An 18313-nucleotide genomic window follows, 5' to 3' on the forward strand; every position below is an offset into this window, starting at 1 on the left:
GCCGCCCCGCAGCCACCCCGGAGCCGCCAGCTTGCCTCGCCCCGCTCGCCGGAGCCGCACGGCTCTCGCCGGAGCTCGAACAGATCCGCCGCCGCCGGTTTACTTCGACCGAATCGGTAACCACCCGGTTTATTCTCGGTTTAGTTCGGTTCAAAAAAAACCTAGATCATTTTTTTAAAACCAATTTTTCTTTTAGATGGATCTATTTAGAGAACGTTCGTTGGTTAGGTTTAGAAAAAGAACGTTCGCTTTTTAAGTTTTTTTCTTTTTCGGTTTAATTTTCGGCCAGGGACCTATTCGTGATGATTTTCTTCGCGGATTAGTTCCTGTACTTCAATCGATCATTTATTTTTGCTCGTTAGTCCAAATCCAACGAAACCAACGCTCACGTCTTCGTTATGATCTCCTCTATCTAGTAATCCAACTCAAACATGTTTTTGAAAATTTTAAAATTTGAATTAGATCAGATTTGAATTCAAACTTTGTTTGACCATAACTTGAGTTTTGTAGCTCCGTTTGAGTTGATTCTTTTTGCAAAACGAAGCTCTTGACCTAAACTTTCTGATAAGGCCAAATTCATATAATTTTGGTACTGTTAGAAATTGTTTTATGTTGCGAGAGTTATTTTCTTGGTTTTGATGTTTTCTGAATTGTCTTCTTCGATCTTTCTGATACTCTGAGTGATTGCTTATGTGTGGTTACTATGGCTTGCTTGCGATAGATTGACCGGAGTGTGACAAGTAGAACTATCAAGAGTTTTGAGTGTGAATCATCTTCATCAACATTGCAGGCAAGTTCACACTTTGATCATACCTTTTCATACCCAGTTTTTATTGCATTAGATCAAAACCTCCAACATTGCATGATTAGGATCTAATTAAATTGTGGGATGGGAAGTAGTTGAGGTAGTACCTATTACCTGTTTATTGTCAAACCTTGGGAGTTACTATTATGTTATGCTTATAGTGCCATGCTATGCTCGTAGACGTGGATTGGGTTTTGAGAGTATTCATGATAGATGTGAGATTGTTAATTAATGGTTTACTTAAGGTGGCAACTTAAACACACATCTGGGTGGATTGAGGCACCGGGTTATTCCAGGATTGCCTGTCTAGGCACCCGGGTAGACCAGGATTGCCTGTTTTCTTTTAGACCGCCACCCAGGCTCAAAGGGATCATGAGATTATTCATGCTAGAAACTTTCGTGTGCATCCACAAGCTATTATGGGCTCTAGCATAGTTGACTAAGTTGTGTAAACTCTTACAGTGGTAGACTAGCAGATGTAGGGGTTGTAGGTGGTACGGTCTACCCATCGTAAGGTGCAAACGCTTCTAAAAGACTATGTCTCGGTCATCCGTTTCTCAAACACCATGTAGTGCGAGAAATCCAACGGAGGAGATCGAGTCTTGTGGGGAAAAGTGCGCAAACCTCTACAGAGTGTATAAACTAATCATGATTAGCCGTGTCCCCGGTTATGGACGTCTTAAGTATGTAGTACCTGGATTATCATGCGAATCTCAACATGTTACTCAAAAATTTAATTTTGTTGGGTTTAATGATGTCACTTTATTGGGATTGAGGATGCTGTCAACCATTCTCAATGTTCAACAACCACCATGATAGTTAAATAAAATTTATTCCTTTGCAGTAGGGGAAAATTGGCTTTTCGCAAAAACCTTATAACCATAGAGCTTTTCCACCAGCCAAATATGCATGTAGTGATAGCCTTATTCGTCATTCTCTATGGTGTGAATTTGCTAGTACATTCAATGTACTGACCATTTGTGGCTGCAATGTTTCATGTTGCAGGATTTCTTACGACGAGTAAGTGATACGTTAGGGTTACAATTTCTACACTCAACTTTGCCGTTGGTGTTGATGGGAATCCACAACCTTGTTACTTCCACTATTTTGGATTGAGGTAATAGTATTTACGTTATTTTATACATGTGATTTACCTCTGTTATAAATCCTCGAGTACTGTGTGTGTCAGCATACCAATCCAGGGATGACACTTAAGCACAGAGACTTGACCGTCTGAGGTCGGGTCGCTACAGCCTGATGCTCGAATAATAATAAGCTTCTGTGACAAGAAGCCCCCAGGTATTGGGGGGCATGTACATTTAAGGATGTATATCCCTTAAGTGTGCGGTTTATTCGAACACGGGCTAGAAGTCGTATAAAAACTGAAAATAAGAAAGAGAAAAAATAGAAAAAGGTAACGGACAATGAGTCCATACTTAGGCGTAGAATCTTCGGAGTCTAGCAACGTTCCATGGGTTCGGCTCTAGGAGATTGTCGGATGCATTACGAAGGCGATAGGCTTCTCCAGTGAGAACTTCATCTATAATGAAGGGACCCTCCCATTTGGGCTTGAGCTTATCCTTTTTCTTCTCTGGTAAGCGTAGAACGAGTTCACCGACATTATAAGTCTTGGCCCGCACTTCTCTGCTTTGGTATCTTCGAGCTTGTTGCTTGTAGAATGCTGAGCGAGCTTTTGTGACATTGCGCTCTAAGGGAGTCCTGGATTAAGGGGTCCTCGGGCGTCTGGACTATATGACATAGGCCAGACTAGTGGGTCGTGAAGATACAAGACAGAAGACTTCCTCCGGATGGGATTCTCCTTGGCGTGGAAGGCAAGCTTAGCGTGCGGATTTGAATAATCCTTTGTCTGTAAACCGACTCTGTACAACCCTAGCCCCCTCCGGTGTCTATATAAACCAGAGGATTTAGTCTGTAGAGGCAATCATAATCATACAGGCAATACAATTAGGGTTTAGCTATTACTATCTCGTGGTAGATCAACTCTTGTAACCCCTATACTCATCAAAGTCAATCAAGCAGGGCATAGGGTATTACCTCCATCAAGAGGGCCCAAACCTAGGTAAAACATCGTGTCCCTTGTCTCCTGTTACCATCAATCCTTAGACACACAGTTCGGGACCCCCTACCCGAGATCCGCCGGTTTTGACACCGACATTGGTGCTTTCATTGAGAGTTCCGCTGTGTCGTCGCCAGTAGGTTCGATGGCCCCATCAATCATCTACAACAATGCTGCCCTAAGGGAGGTCTTTCTCCCCGGCTAGATCTTCGTGTTCGGCGGCTTTGCCCTGCGGGCCAACTCGATTGGCCATCTAGAGCAGATCGACAGCTATGCCCCAGGTTACCAGATTAGTTTTGGGAATCTGGATTACGTCACTGATATCCGAGGAGATTTGATTTTCCAAGGGTTCATGACCCCAACCTCCACTCTGGCCATAGATCCGAAGCGTGTCTTTCGGTCCAAAGACAGGAGTTTAGAACCCGCCGGACTCTCAGCGGCCTTAGAGCCCAACACTGAAAGAATAGCCTCTCTGGCAATCATCATGAAGCCGGACTCTTCTCCGAACACTGGCTCCGAGTTCTCGGAGTCAGCAGCGTGTGAGCTTGGCCACGGAATTTCCCTCCCGCTGTACTCCACAAACTCTCTTTTCCCTGGCCGAACCTTGCCTTCAAGCGAGGCTCCGGACTTAATGCGACCCCTCATCATTACAGAGGAGCGACGTCCGAATTACGCCCAACCCGGACTAGGGTCTGAGAGAGGGGAATCTTACGTCCCACCCACCACCCACTTCATAGCGACTGCCGAGGACTTAACCGACATGCTCGATTACGCCTCCGGAGCATCGACGGTATGGACGACGATGCTGGAGAGGAGCAGGCCCAACACCCGCCAATGACCGGATGTTGGATGGCCACCTCCTCGTACGACGTATACATGGTAGAAACACCTAAAAACAGCGATAAAACCCGATCGAGGGTGAACCTCCTGAGATACCGCCGAAACATCGACGTTAGCGACGCCACCCTAAATCACGTCACGGCAATAACATCAACACTGGCACCGGAGACAATGATACTCCGGAGAACACTGAAGACCAAGAAGCCCCCATCAGGCCAACATCCGAATAGGACGATCAGGAGGACGAGCAAATTGATCCCGACGAACAAACAGGGAATGAAGACTCAGAGGACATCAACTACCTACCACTCTCTGAAGACGACGTAAGCCTCGGCGATGAAGATTTTATCGCGCCGGAGGAACCCCTGGAGCCAGAGCGCTTCAAGCACCAGCTAGAAGCCTAAAAAGAAACAGCAACTGCTGCAAGCTGCAAGCTGACCAGGATCTGCTCAATGACAGATGGACTAATGTCTTGGCAGCCGAAGAGTATGGCCTCAAACGCCCAGCAAAGACTTACCCGAAGCGTAAACTGCTACCCCAATTCTACGACGAGGCGCCGAAGCCCATACCGCCCGCACATAACGCGACTGACGGACCTAACCGACCGCCACGTGGCCAGGGCAGAACGGCAACTGAGGCCGAACACCAGCCAGCTCCACCTCTCCATAAAAGTAGAGACACAACAACTCGAAAATATACTTACGACCTGCAGCAGGATTTGGAAAACAAAGCGGGCCAGACTATATCGATCTACGGATCGCGGGGGCGTGCTCTGACGCGCAAAGACGGCTATCTAGCCGGGCATGACAGCCATAACAACGCCCGGGCCGAAAACCGCATGCGGACTCCATCCGAACTATGTCGCGATGTGGCCCGCTATAGAGGTGCTGCCCACCCCCTCTGCTTCACTGACGAAGTAATGGAACATGAATTCCCAGAAGGGTTTAAACCCGAGAATATCGAATCATATGATGGAACAACAGATCCCGCAGTATGGATTGAGGACTTTATTCTCCATACTCATATGGCTCGTGGTGATGATCTCCATGCCATCAAATATCTCCCGCTAAAGCTCAAAGGACCAGCACGTCACTGACTAAATAGCCCACCAGAAAATTCTATTGGTAGTTGGGAGGACCTGGAGGATGCATTCAGAGATAACATCCAGGGTACCTACGTTCGGCCCCCGGACGCCGATGACCTTAGCCACATAATCCAGCAACCCGGGGAATTGGCCCGACAACTTTGGACAAGGTTCCTAAGGGAGTCCTGGATTAGGGGGTGTTCGGATAGCCGAACTATACCTTCAGCCGGACTCCTGGACTATGAAGATACAAGATTGAAGACTCCGTCCCGTGTCCGGAAGGGACTTTCCTTGGCGTGGAAGGCAAGCTTGGCGATGCGGATGTTCACATCTCCTACCATTGTAACCGACTCTATGTAACCCTAACCCTCTCCGGTGTCTATATAAACCGGAGGGTTTTAGTCCGTAGGATGACATACACATCAACAATCATACCATAGGCTAGCTTCTAGGGTTTAGCCTCTCTGATCTCATGGTAGATCTACTCTTGTACTACCCATATCATCAATATTAATCCAGCAGGACGTAGGGTTTTACCTCCATCGAGAGGGCCCAAACCTGGGTAAAACTTAGTGTCCCTTGCCTCCTGTTACCATCCGGCCTAGACGCACAGTTCGGGACCCCCTACCCGAGATCCGCCGGTTTTGACACCGACATTGGTGCTTTCATTGAGAGTTCCTCTGTGCCGTCGCCGTCAGGCCCGATGGCTCCTACGATCATCAATGGCGACGCCGTCTAGGGTGAGACCTTCCTCCCCGGACAGATCTTCGCCTTTGGCGGCTTCGCACTGCGGGCCAATTCACTTGGCCATCTAGAGCAGATCAAAAGCTACGCCCCTGGCCGTCAGGTCAGATTCGGAAGTTTAAACTACACGACTGACATCCGCGGGGACTTGATCTTCGACGGATTCGAACCACTGCCGAGCGCGCCGCACTGTCACGACGAGCATGATCTAGCTCTGCTGCCGAACAGTACCCTGGAGGCCGCACCCACATCGGCTCCGACCCTTTGTTCGGAGCCAACCGCATCGATCGAGGATGGGCGGTTGGACGCCACCTCGGGGGCTGTGATCCCAACGGCGGTTGAGCCGAACACCAGCCCCGTACTCTGCGAGACTCGTGACTCCATGGAGCCGGATTCTTCTCCGGACTCCGTACCCTCCGCGCCTCTGCCGATCAAATCGGATTGGGCGCCAATCATGGAGTTCACGGCCGCGGACGTCTTTCAGCACTCGCCTTTCGGCGATATCCTGAAGTCACTGAAGTCTCTCTCTTTATCAGGAGAGCCCTGGTCAGACTATGGTCAGCAAGGTTGGGGTACGGACGATGAAGAAATTCAAAACCCACCCACCACCCACTTTGTAGCCACTGGCGACGACTTAACCGACATGCTCGACTTCGACTCCGAAGACATCGACGGTACGGACGCCGATGAAGGAGATGATGAAGAACCAGCGCCTAGTAGGCCCTGGAAAGCCACCTCGTCATATGACATATACATGGTGGACACAGCAAAAGAGGCAGAGGGCGATGGAACAGCGGAGGATGACCCCTCCAAGAAACAGCCCAAGCGCCGGCGTCAGCGCCGCCGCTCAAAATCCCGCCAACACAAAAACGGTGATTCCAGCACGGGAGATAATAATACTCCGGAGAGTGCCGAAGAAAACCCCCTCCAGCAAGGTTTAGCACAGGAGGATGGAGAAACCAGCCCTCATGAGAGAGCGGCAGACAGAGAGGTCGAGGACGATAATTATATGCCTCCCTCCGAAGACGAGGCAAGCCTCGACGATGACGAATTCGTCGTGCCAGAGGATCCCGTTGAGCAAAAGCGTTTCCAACGCAGGCTTATGGCCACGGCAAGAAGCCTCAAGAAAAAACAGCAACAGCTCCGAGCTGATCAAGATTTGCTGGTTGACAGATGGACCGAAGTCCTTGCGGACGAAGAGCGTAAACTCGAACGCCCCTCCAAGAGTTACCCAAAGCGCAGGTTGCTACCCCAATTAGAGGAGGAAGCACTTGATGTGGCCGAACGGCCACCTCGTGGCCGCGACAGAGAGGCCTCCCGGCCCTCCACTCAAGCCGCACCCTGTACCAAGGCACAGGAATATGCGTCAGACTTACGAGACATGTTGGAGGACAAGGCAAGGCAAACACGACCGATCTACGGATCGCGTGGGCACCCCACGGCTAGAGACAGTAACCGTCACGCCGGCCACAAATTCGGCAGGGCCGAACTTAGTAGACAAAACTCATTGGAGCTACGTCACGATATCGCCCAGTACAGAGGCGCCGCACACCCACTGTGCTTTACAGACGAAATAATGGATCATCAAATCCCCGAGGGTTTCAAACCCGTAAACATCGAATCATATGATGGCACAACAGACCCTGCGGTATGGATCGAGGATTATCTCCTTCATATCCACATGGCTCGCGGCGACGATTTTCACGCCATCAAATACCTCCCACTCAAGCTTAAAGGACCAGCTCGGCATTGGCTCAACAGCTTGCCAACAGGATCAATCAGTTGTTGGGAGGACCTGGAAGCCGCATTCCTCGACAATTTCCAGGGCACTTATGTGTGACCCCCACACACCGATGACCTAAGTCACGTAATTCAGCAGCCAGAGGAATCGGCCAGGCAATTCTGGACACGGTTCCTAACAAAGAAAAATCAAATAGTCGACTGTCCGAACGCTGAGGCCCTAGCAGCCTTCAAGCACAATATCTGTGACGAGTGGCTGGCCCGGCACCTTGGACAGGAAAAGCCGAAATCTATGGCAGCACTCACGACACTCGTGACCCGCTTTTGCGCGGGAGAAGACAGCTGGCTTGCTCGTAGCAACAATATAACCAAGAACCTTGGTAGTTCGGACACTAGGGACATTAGTGGCAGGTCGCGTCGCAACAAGCAGAAGCACCGCATTAATGGCGACAATGCTGAGGATACGTCAGTTAATGCCGGATTCAAAGGCTCTAAATCCGGTCAGCGGAAAAAGCCATTCAAAAGGAATCCTAGGGGCCCGTCCATCTGGGACCGAATACTCGACCGCTTGTGCCAAATACATGGCATCCCCAAAAAGCCGGCCCATCACACCAATAGGGATTGTTGGGTGTTCAAGCAGGCATGCAAGTTAACCACCGACAATGAAGACAAGGGGCTGCATAGCGAGGACAACGAGGAGCCCCGGCCGCCGAACAACAATGGACAGAAGGGTTTTCCCCCACAAGTGCGGACGGTGAACATGATATACGCCACCCACGTCCCAAAAAGGGAGCGGAAGCGCGCGTTAAGGGACGTATACGCGGTAGAGCCAGTCGCCCCAAAGTTCAACCCATGGTCCTCCTGCCCGATCACCTTTGATCAAAGAGACCATCCCACTAGCATTCGTCATGGCGGATTTGCCGCATTGGTTCTAGACCCAATTATTGACGGATTTCATCTCACTAGAGTCCTCATGGACGGCGGCAGCAGCCTGAACCTGCTTTACCAGGATACAGTGCGAAAAATGGGCATCGATCCCTCGAGGATTAATCCCACCAAAACGACCTTTAAAGGCGTAATACCAGGTGTAGAGGCCAACTGTACAGGCTCAGTCACACTCGAAGTGGTCTTCGGATCCCCGGATAATTTCCGAAGCGAGGAATTGATCTTTGACATAGTCCCATTCCGCAGTGGCTATCATGCACTGCTCGGACGAACCGCATTCGCCAAATTCAATGCGGTACCGCACTACGCATACCTTAAGCTCAAGATGCCAGGCCCTCATGGAGTAATTACGGTCAATGGAAACACCGAACGCTCCCTCCGAACGAAGGAGCACACGGCGGCCCTTGCAGCGGAAGTACAAAGCAGCCTCTCCAGGCAGTTCTCCAGTCCGGCCATTAAACGTCTGGACACCGTCAAGCGCGCCCGGAGTAACCTACAACAAGACCGCCTGGCACATTCCGAGCAGGCGTAGCAATGCGGCCCCAACCCCAACCCTCACAAAAAGGCGACACCAGTACTTCGCGTGCATAACTATGCTCTGGAAATACCATGGGCATAGGGGGTGGGGCACCATCACGGCACGCCCAAAACACGGCTCAAACCGCACCAGGGGCTGCCAATTTTTTACTTTTCTCTTACTTCCAGGACTCTACTCTTCGGAAGGCCTGTTCGGCAGTTCAATTGCCGCACAAACGATGCAAGAACCAGGGAAGCAGACAAGCCATGCCGCATTACGGAAATCCCAGGTGGTCTCTATCACGAGCAGTATACCTGTTTCGCATACTATTCCGCAGCTTGCCCCTGAAGCAGACATGTTAAATGGTCCAACTTTTCGTTTATCGCATTACTTGTATCGTTCTGCTTTGATCGCAGCCATTTTTAATAAACAATGCATAGCTCTTGTCCATTTTTTGCACTATCTTTTTATAAATAAATGTTCCTTAACGACATGTTGCACCCGTACAACTTGGTATGGCCAAAATACGCCAGGGGCTTTTAGCACCCCTCAATATGGTGTGAGAAGTCCGAACACTTTCACAAGTGCGGCACCCCAAACTCATAGTATTATATGCATCGGCTCCGAATCATGTCTTGGGTCAATAGTTGGGTTTGCCCGGCTCCTATGTTTTGGTGCCTTACGTTCCGCTATATCGGCTAAGGTAGCACTAGGAGAACCACTGCGATTGTACCCCAGTTGAGCTGGGCCGAGCACCTCAGTGGAGAAAGCTAAAACTGACTGTCATGATGAAGCGAGAGCTGGTCGCTGTTCGAGAGGTTTTTTTTCGAGTCCCTAAAGACTTATGCCACTTAGGGCGACGAGTCGGCTCTGTTCGGCCAAGGCGTGGATAGCGCCCCGAACTCGGTCTTCCGAATACTAGGGGCTTCGCCGAAATTTAAAATTATAGAATTCTATGGCTAAGTGAGAGTGTTCACGCATTATAGTCCGATTGCCTCATTCGTCGGGCTGAGCGCCTCCCTCAAAGGACCCAAACATGGGAAAAAGAGCGCCCAGATTTATCCCCGAACACCCCAGCACTAGTGGCAAGGCGGCAGAAGCCGACGAATCGCCATCTCTCAGTATTGATAAACAGCCACATAGAAGGTAATATTTTAAATTCAAGCAGCTTTGCTTAGCGCATATGAACAAGTTTTCAGCGCACAGGACAAAAACGAGCGAGTTTTACTCAAAAATTACATCCATAGTACATTCATCCGCCACAAGGCGGGCACCCTTCAGAACATCCTTATAGTAATTTTTGAGCTTGTGATGCTCTTTCCTCGCTGGTGGCCCGTCCTTCACAAGCTTCTCTGCATCCAACCTGCCCCAGTGCACCTTAGCGCGGGAAAAGGCCCTACGGGCACCTTCAATACAGATGGAGCGCTTGATGACTTCGAGCCTTGGACAGGCCTCCACCTTCCGCCGCACCAGCCCGAAATAGCTCCCAGGCAGAGCCTCTCTAGGCCACAGCCGAACTAGGAGGCCCTTCATGGCCTGTCCGGCCGCCTTGTGGAACTCAACCAGTTGCTTCAGCTGGTCGCTCAGGGGCACGGGTTGTCCGGCCTCAGCATACTAAGACCAGAACACCTTCTCCGTCGAGCTGCCCTCCTCGGCTCGATAGAATGCGGCGGCATTGGATACACTCCGGGGAAGATCTGCAAATGCCCCTGGAGAGCTCCGGATTCGGGTAAGTATCAAGTAACTCATGTTTATGTGTTTACTTTGCATAAAGAATGCCTTACCCGCCGCTATTTTCTTCACCTCATCCAACTCTTGGAGGGTCTTCTGGGATTCGGCCTTGGCAGACTTGGCATTTTCAATAGCCGCCGCGAGCTCGGACGCTCGCGTCTTCGAGTCAAGCTCCAAACTCTCATGTTTCTTCATGAGAACCTGGAGCTCTTGCCGCACCTTGCTAACCTCGGCCTCATACCTCTCCCGCTCGGTGCGCTCCATGGCTGCACTCTTCTCGGCCTCGAGCAGCGCTTACTTAAGGGTCGCCACCTCAGATGTGGCCCCTACAATAGCCATGTTAATCCTGTCATTTCTTGCAATTGCACCTTTTTTATATACATATTCAACCAAGGTATTTCTTACCTTCCTTCTCCTCGAGCTGCTTCTTGGCACGCCCGAGCTCTTGCTCGGACTTCTCGAGGCTCTGCTTCAGCGTGTCCACTTCCGCAGTGAGTACGGCGGACGCCAGCAGAGAAGCCTGCACACGCATATTGACTCCTTTTGTTAGACTCTTGCGAATTTTTTGATGCTCTATTCGGCTTTTCTTCCCGAATGCCCAACAGAGCATCAGGGGCTACTGTCTATGCGGTAATATTATTTACACATTATTTACTTACCTCAAAGCCTGTCAAAAGGCTAGTACAAGCTTCAGTCAGTCCGCTCTTGGCGGACTGAGCCTTATGTACCACCACACTCATAATAGCACGGTGCTCCTCGTCGATGGAGGCGCCTTGGAGTGCCTCCAACATATTGTCCGGCGCCTCCGGGTGGACGGGAGTCCGCTCTTGGAAGGAGGTCCCCCACCGGACTCCGGAACCCTTGAAGGTTCCGGAGCGGTGTCCGGCCTAGATCCGGACTTGGAGCCCTGGGGGGTTTCATCCCCTTTACTCCTGGAGTCCGGGAGGTCAGCTTGCGGCGCCTCCGGGACCACCAACTCCCTGCTTGGAACCTGTTGGGACAACACCTCCGTGTCGTCCATATGGCAGGGGAGGAAGCCGTCGGAAGCAAGTTCACATCGGACGAGTCCAGTGAGCCGCTCAACGACGCGTCGAGCCGGTCTTTGGGTGGGCTGCATAAGCCTATTCGACATAAGGGAAAGCTGTGCAATAAACAAATACTATGAATTACTCCGGTATCCGAATACTTACGATTTTGCCAGGGGCTTGGCCTTGGGGTGCCACTCCTCTCCGCCATCGTCGGCGTCGTTGGAGTAGTCCGGAGGAAGGGTTTTCCCCTTCTTGGACCCTCCGGCCTCCTCAGAGAGGGCGGCCTTCCTTTTCTTCTCTCCTCCCGCTGGAGGGGGAGAGGTCTCTTCTTCTTCCTCCTCATCTTCACGAGAGGAAGGCGCTCCGGGACCGTCAGATGATGAATCCGACACCTCCTGGCGCCGGGCACTCTTTTGAGTCCCCGTGGCCCTTTTCGTGGCCTTCTTCTCCGGCACCACATAGGGCGCCAGAACCAGCAGCTTCGCCAAGCGAGCGTCCGCTGGGCCTTCGGGAAAAGGAGCCGAATAGTTGATCTGTCCGGACGTCACCTCCCAATCCTGTCAAAGATAAGGGAGCTTAGATCTCGCATAGAGTCAAACTATGAAAAATTGATACCCTGTAAAAGGACAAAAACAGCTTACCGCATGAGCGTGATGCTGAGTACTGAATCCGCGATCCTCGGTAGGGGATGCGGGAGCCTCGGCGCCTTTGTAAAGCATCCTCCAGGCATCTTCGCATGTCGTGTCGAAGAGCCTCTTTAGAGTTCGATGCTGCGCCGGGTCGAACTCCCACAGGTTGAAGGCCCGTCGTTGACACGGGAGGATCAGGCGGATGAGCATAACCTGGACTACGTTGACAAGCTTGAGCTTCTTGTCCACCAGGGTTTGGATGCATGTTTGGAGTCCGGTCAGCTCTCCTTTTTTACCCCAAGACAGGCCTGTCTCCTTCCAGGAGGTGAGCCGCGTAGGGGGGCCGGATCGAAACTCAGGGGGTGCGACCCATTCGGCGTCGCGTGACTCGGTGACGTAAAACCACCATGATTGCCACCCCTTCAGGGTCTCCACAAAGGAGCCCTCGAGCCACAAGACGTTGGCCATCTTGCCAACCATGGCACCACCGCACTCTGCCTGGCTGCCGCGCACCACCTTTGGCTTGACGTTGAAAGTCTTAAGCCATAGGCCAAAATGGGGGCGGATGCGGAGGAACGCCTCGCACACAACGATAAACGCCGATATGTTGAGGACGAAGTTCGGGGCCAGATCGTGGAAATCCAGGCCATAGTAGAACATGAGCCCCCGGACAAATGGATGCAGAGGGAAGCCTAGTCTGCGGAGGAAATGGGGGAGGAATACCACCCTCCCATGGGGCCTAGGAGTGGGGATGAGCTGCCCCTTTTCGGGAAGCCGGTGCGCGAGGTCGCTAGCCAGATATCCGACCTTCCTCAGCTTTTTGATGTGTCCCTCCGTGACGGAGGAGACCATCCACTTGCCTCCCGCTCCGGACATGACTGGAGAAGGTTGAGGTGGTAGTGCGGACTTGGGCGCTGGAGCTCGAGTACGCAAGAATGGATAGGCCAAGGAGGAAGAAGGCGTGGGTGAAAAGGTGGATCCTTATCGCCTTATATGGGTGGACGCAACTACATGTCCCCACCAGCCTGGTAAAACTCGCTTATCTCCAAGCGCTGTAATCAAAGGCGCGGTTGGGTTACCCACGCCCGTATTGATGAGAATCCCAGAATAAGGGGACACGATCTCTGCTTTGACAAGACGTGCCAAGGAAACCGCCTCGCATGACGCACTGAGGTGGGATAATAAAACGACTCGGATAAAGGCTTGGTCGTGGTGTGTCACACTATGGAATATGTCAGCGGATTAGATTTTTGTAAATATTATTCTCTTTGTGGCAATATGTGGAAAACTTATTTTGCAGAGCCGGACACTATCTTTGTGTTTAAAATCTTCTATAAAGTACTTGGAGGAGGAACCCGCCTTGCAATGCCGAAGACAATCTGCGTGCTGGACTCGTCGTCATTGAAGCCTGGTTCAGGGGCTACTGAGGGAGTCCTGGATTAGGGGGTGTTCGGATAGCCGAACTATACCTTCAGCCGGACTCCCGGACTATGAAGATACAAGATTGAAGACTCCGTCCCGTGTCCGGAAGGGACTTTCCTTGGCGTGGAAGGCAAGCTTGGCGATGCGGATGTTCAGATCTCCTACCATTGTAACCGACTCTATGTAACCCTAACCCTCTTTGGAGTCTATATAAACCGGAGGGTTTTAGTCCGTAGGACGACATACACATCAACAATCATACCATAGGCTAGCTTCTAGGGTTTAGCCTCTCTGATCTCGTGGTAGATCTACTCTTGTACTACCCATATCATCAATATTAATCAAGCAGGACATAGGATTTTACCTCCATCGAGAGGGCCCGAACTTGGGTAAAACTTCGTGTCCCTTGCCTCCTGTTACCATCCGGCCTAGACGCACAGTTCAGGACCCCCTACCCGAGATCCGCCGGTTTTGACATCGACAGTTCCTAATCAAAAAGAACCAGATCATGGACTGTCCGGACGCAGAGGCCCTCGCGGCCTTCAAACATAGCGTCCGAGACGAGTGGCTCGCCTGACACCTCGGCCAAGAAAAACCGAAGTCCATGGCAGCCCTCACCGCACTTATGACCGGTTTCTGTGCGGGAGAAGACAGCTGGCTCGCTCGCAGAAGCAATAGCACCAGCGACCGTGGTACCTCCGAAGCCAGGGACGGCAATGGCAAGCCACGACTCGACAAGCACAAGCGTCGAAACAATAATGAAGGAACAGAAGACTTGGCGGTTAACGTCGGATTCAGCGGCTCCAAACCCGGTCAATGAAAAAAGCCATTCAAGGCAAATAGAGATGGCCCATCCAGTCTAGATAGAATACCTGATCGGCCTTGCCAGATTCATGGCACCCCCAATAAACCCGCCAACCACACCAACAGAAATTGTTGGGTCTTCAAACAAGCCGGCAAGCTTAACGCCGAACACAAGGGGGGTCGCCAAACGACGACTATGACCAAGAACCCCGTCAGCCGAACACAGGGGGACAAAAGCAATTTCCCCCGAAGTAAATATAGTGAATACAATATATGTCACACATATCCCGAGGAGGGAGCATGAACGCGCACTATGGGAAGGCTACGCCAGGGAGCCGGCCGCCCTCAAATTTAACCAATGGTTGGCTTGTCTGATCACCTTCGATCGGAAGGACCACCCAACCAGTATCTGTCACGGAGGTTCGGCAACTTTGGTCCTCGATCCAATCATCAACGGATTCCATCTTATGCGAGTCCTCATGGATGGCGGCAGCAGTATCAATCTACTTTATCCGGACACTGTCCGCAAAATGAGTATTGATCCATCAAGAATCAAACCCACTAGAACTACCTTCAAAGGAGTTATACCTGGAATAGAGGCCCGTTGTATGGGCTCAATCACGCTGGGAGTAGTCTTCGGCTCGCCGGAGAACTTCCGAAGAGAAGACTTAATATTTAACACTGTCCCCTTCCGCATCAGCTTTCACGCACTGCTCGGACGAACTGCTTTTGCCCTCTTCAACAAGGTCCCGCATTACGCCTATTTGAAGCTCAAGATGCCCGGGCCACGTGGCGTCATTACAATCAATGGAAACAGGGAGCGCTCCCCCACACCAAGGAGCATACAGCGGCCATCATGACCGAAGTACATAGTGGCCCTATCAAGCTGCACAACCCCTCGGTTGTCAAGCCATCGAACTTCCCCATGCAGGACCGATCAGTCCTACATATTGGCAGTCTGGCAACTTCAGGGCTGAATTAGCATCCTAGCATCCGCCGACCACCATGTACATCAGCGGAATTAGTACCGCGCGTGCACAATCACGCACTCAAAATACCTTGGGCATCGGCAGAGGCAATATACGGACAAGCCTATACAAAGGTTCGACCTTATATGGCCTTGCCCTTTCTTTAATCATCTTCCTTTTTACCACTGGTGAACAACACCTACTCATTCTTTGGACCCACGAGGACTCTTTCCGAGCCTGACTCCATATACATGGCCGAAGACCATTCCCTTAAAGAAATCTTTCTCATTTGGGCAAAAAGCGGCGCAGACATGCGACAGGAAGTCCACAACTTCACTCAAGGACCTGTATAGAGCTTTTTCCATCGCCCTAGACCCCCGACATGTAAAATGGCCTTGGTGATTATGATACCTTCTGTAAGATTATGTTTTAACGTATCAATCAGATTTCCGTGAACCAAAATTCTTATTCGGTATTGTTTTTATTCCGTCTGTTAGGTGGTTCCACGTGCACACCTCAGCATAAGATTGCTAGGGGCTCTATAAGGCAAACTATGTGTTGCCAAGCAAAAGTCCGATCAACTTTTCATCACAATTTGGCGTCCCTAGTTCGGCATTATATGCATCAGCTCCAAATCATGTATTTGGTCAATTGTTGGGTTGCCCGGCTCCTGTGCTTCCTACCCTACGTTCCGTCTGATCGGCTAGGGTAGTAAAGGGAGAGCTACTGCGATTGTGTTTCTGGTTCGTCCGGTTAAGCACCTCTATAGAGAAAGCCGAAAACTGACTGTCATGGTGCGGCGAGAGCTGGTCAGCCACTCGGTGATTCATTAAATCATTAGGGATTTTTTCGTATTACACGAAGGACCATTTATCGGTCACCTATGTAACGCAACCGTATCCGGATCACCACGTACATACCAGGGGCTACATCGTAGACCCACCATAAATCTCCTACGGCTAAGTGAAAGTGTTAAAGCCCTATAGTCCGATTGCCTAGTTCGCCGCACTAACACCTCCGTTATGGACCAAGATGTTGGGTCAAGAGTGATAAGGCGCTAATCCGAACACCCCCGTATTATATGCGAGGGGGCTGAAGCCGACGACTGGAAAACTTTCAGATTATAAAAAAATGGCCACACAGGAGGAAAAAACTTTGGGAAAAGGTATGAATATAACACAACTTCCATATATCATAATATTGTTCTCACAATTACAGTGCACCTATTTGAAAATAACGTCCTTCGAGCACTGGCCCTCTATTAAACGGGCGCCCTCTAGGACATCGTCCAAATAATGCTCCGGCGTGCAGTGGTCCTTGCCATCGGGCGGGCCTTTAACAGCAACATCGGTGGCCTTCATCGTTGCCCAGTACATCTTGACGCGGGCAAAGGCCATCCGAGGACCTTCTATGAACAACGACCGCTTGACGACGTCGACACACGGCACTGCATCGACAAGTCGCTGCACCAAACCGAAATAGCTGTTCGGAATGGGCTCAGCTAGCCATAGCCAGACCACGATGTCCTTCATGGCAGCTCTGGACATCTTATGGAGCTCGACCCATTGTGCCATCTGTTCGTTCAGCAACGCCTGACGCCGTGGCATGCTGAATTGTGACCAGAAAAGCTTCTCTGCAGAACATCCTTCCCGTGCTTGGAAGAACTGCACCGCATCGGAGACACTCTTCGGCAGGTCCAAGAACGCGTCTCGAGAACTCCCCAGCCGCTATCTCCCCAGCTTCGGGTCACCGAATAGAGTCTGTAAAAGAAAGGGCTTACCAGCCGCTATCTCCCCAGCTTGCCGGATCTCCTCCCGAGCCGCTCTAGACTCGGACCGTACCTCCCTCGCCTCTTGTAAGGCCTTCTCGAGTTCGGCGGCCTTGGCTTTGTTACCCTCCTCGAGTAATTTGCATTTGTCGGTGGCATCCTCTAGCTCTCGCTCCATGACAGATATTCTCTCCTCGCACTGGTGCCGAGTGGCCTGTTCGGCCTTTAAATCAGCAGCCACCTTCTGGATAGCCGCATTACTCACTCTGGCCTACTCCTTGGCTTGGGCAAGCTCGGCTCGCAGGGTCTCAACCGCGGTAGCACCATCTACAGCCACGCATATCACATTGTATAGTTTTCAACTTCGTGCTCATACTATTATACATGTGTAATTGGGCGGTCCCAAAACATACCTTGTGCCTCGTCGAGCCGCCTGTTGATATGGGTAATTTCTTCATCAGCTAATTCAAGTTTCTGCTTTAGATCTGCAATTTCCACGGCTTGTGCAGTCGCCTTGGACATCACAACCTGTTTTCAAATTCATCATGTTACTTCCTGAGCAAATCATTTTCGATCCTCTAATCGCCTCCCTGTGGAAGTCGACCAGAGTCTCAGGGGCTACTATCTATACACAGGCGCATCTTTGCATGAAAAGAGTAGTTATTACATTGCGTACCTCGAAGCCTCTCAGCAGGCTCATGAAGACCTCGTTCAATCTGCTTCTTGCGGACAGAATCCTCTCAACTACCGTACCCATCAAGGTACGATGTTCCTCTAATGCACTTTGCTAGGTACCCATCAGTGTATCCGGCACCTCCGGATTCTCGGAGGCTACCGTGGGAGTGCAAACTCCCTCCAAAAGGGTACGCTTACTCGACCCTAGAGTCCTTTACGGTTGTAAGCTGGTAGTTCAGGGCCCTTATTGTTGGTCCCCACGGGGGCCGCCTCCTCTGGACCCCTGACGATCGAGATATCACCTTTAGGCACTGTTTCCTCTGTCCCCCGCGCCGCTGGATTGTCAGGGGAGATCCTCCGGGACAACACCTTGAAGTCGTCCGCCCTTAGGCGCGGTGAAGCTTGTGGAGGCGTCTCACTTTCCATCATCTCCGGAAGCAAGTCCCCTGATGAGGAATGTGGAGGTAGATAACGGGCCGGCCTGCGAACATATGGTTTAAATGTTACCCTTGCAAAACCAAAAAAAGGAATATGTC

This window comes from Triticum dicoccoides, chromosome 4A (genome assembly GCF_002162155.2).
Source record: "Triticum dicoccoides isolate Atlit2015 ecotype Zavitan chromosome 4A, WEW_v2.0, whole genome shotgun sequence".
In the NCBI taxonomy this organism is placed as follows: Eukaryota; Viridiplantae; Streptophyta; class Magnoliopsida; order Poales; family Poaceae; genus Triticum; species Triticum dicoccoides.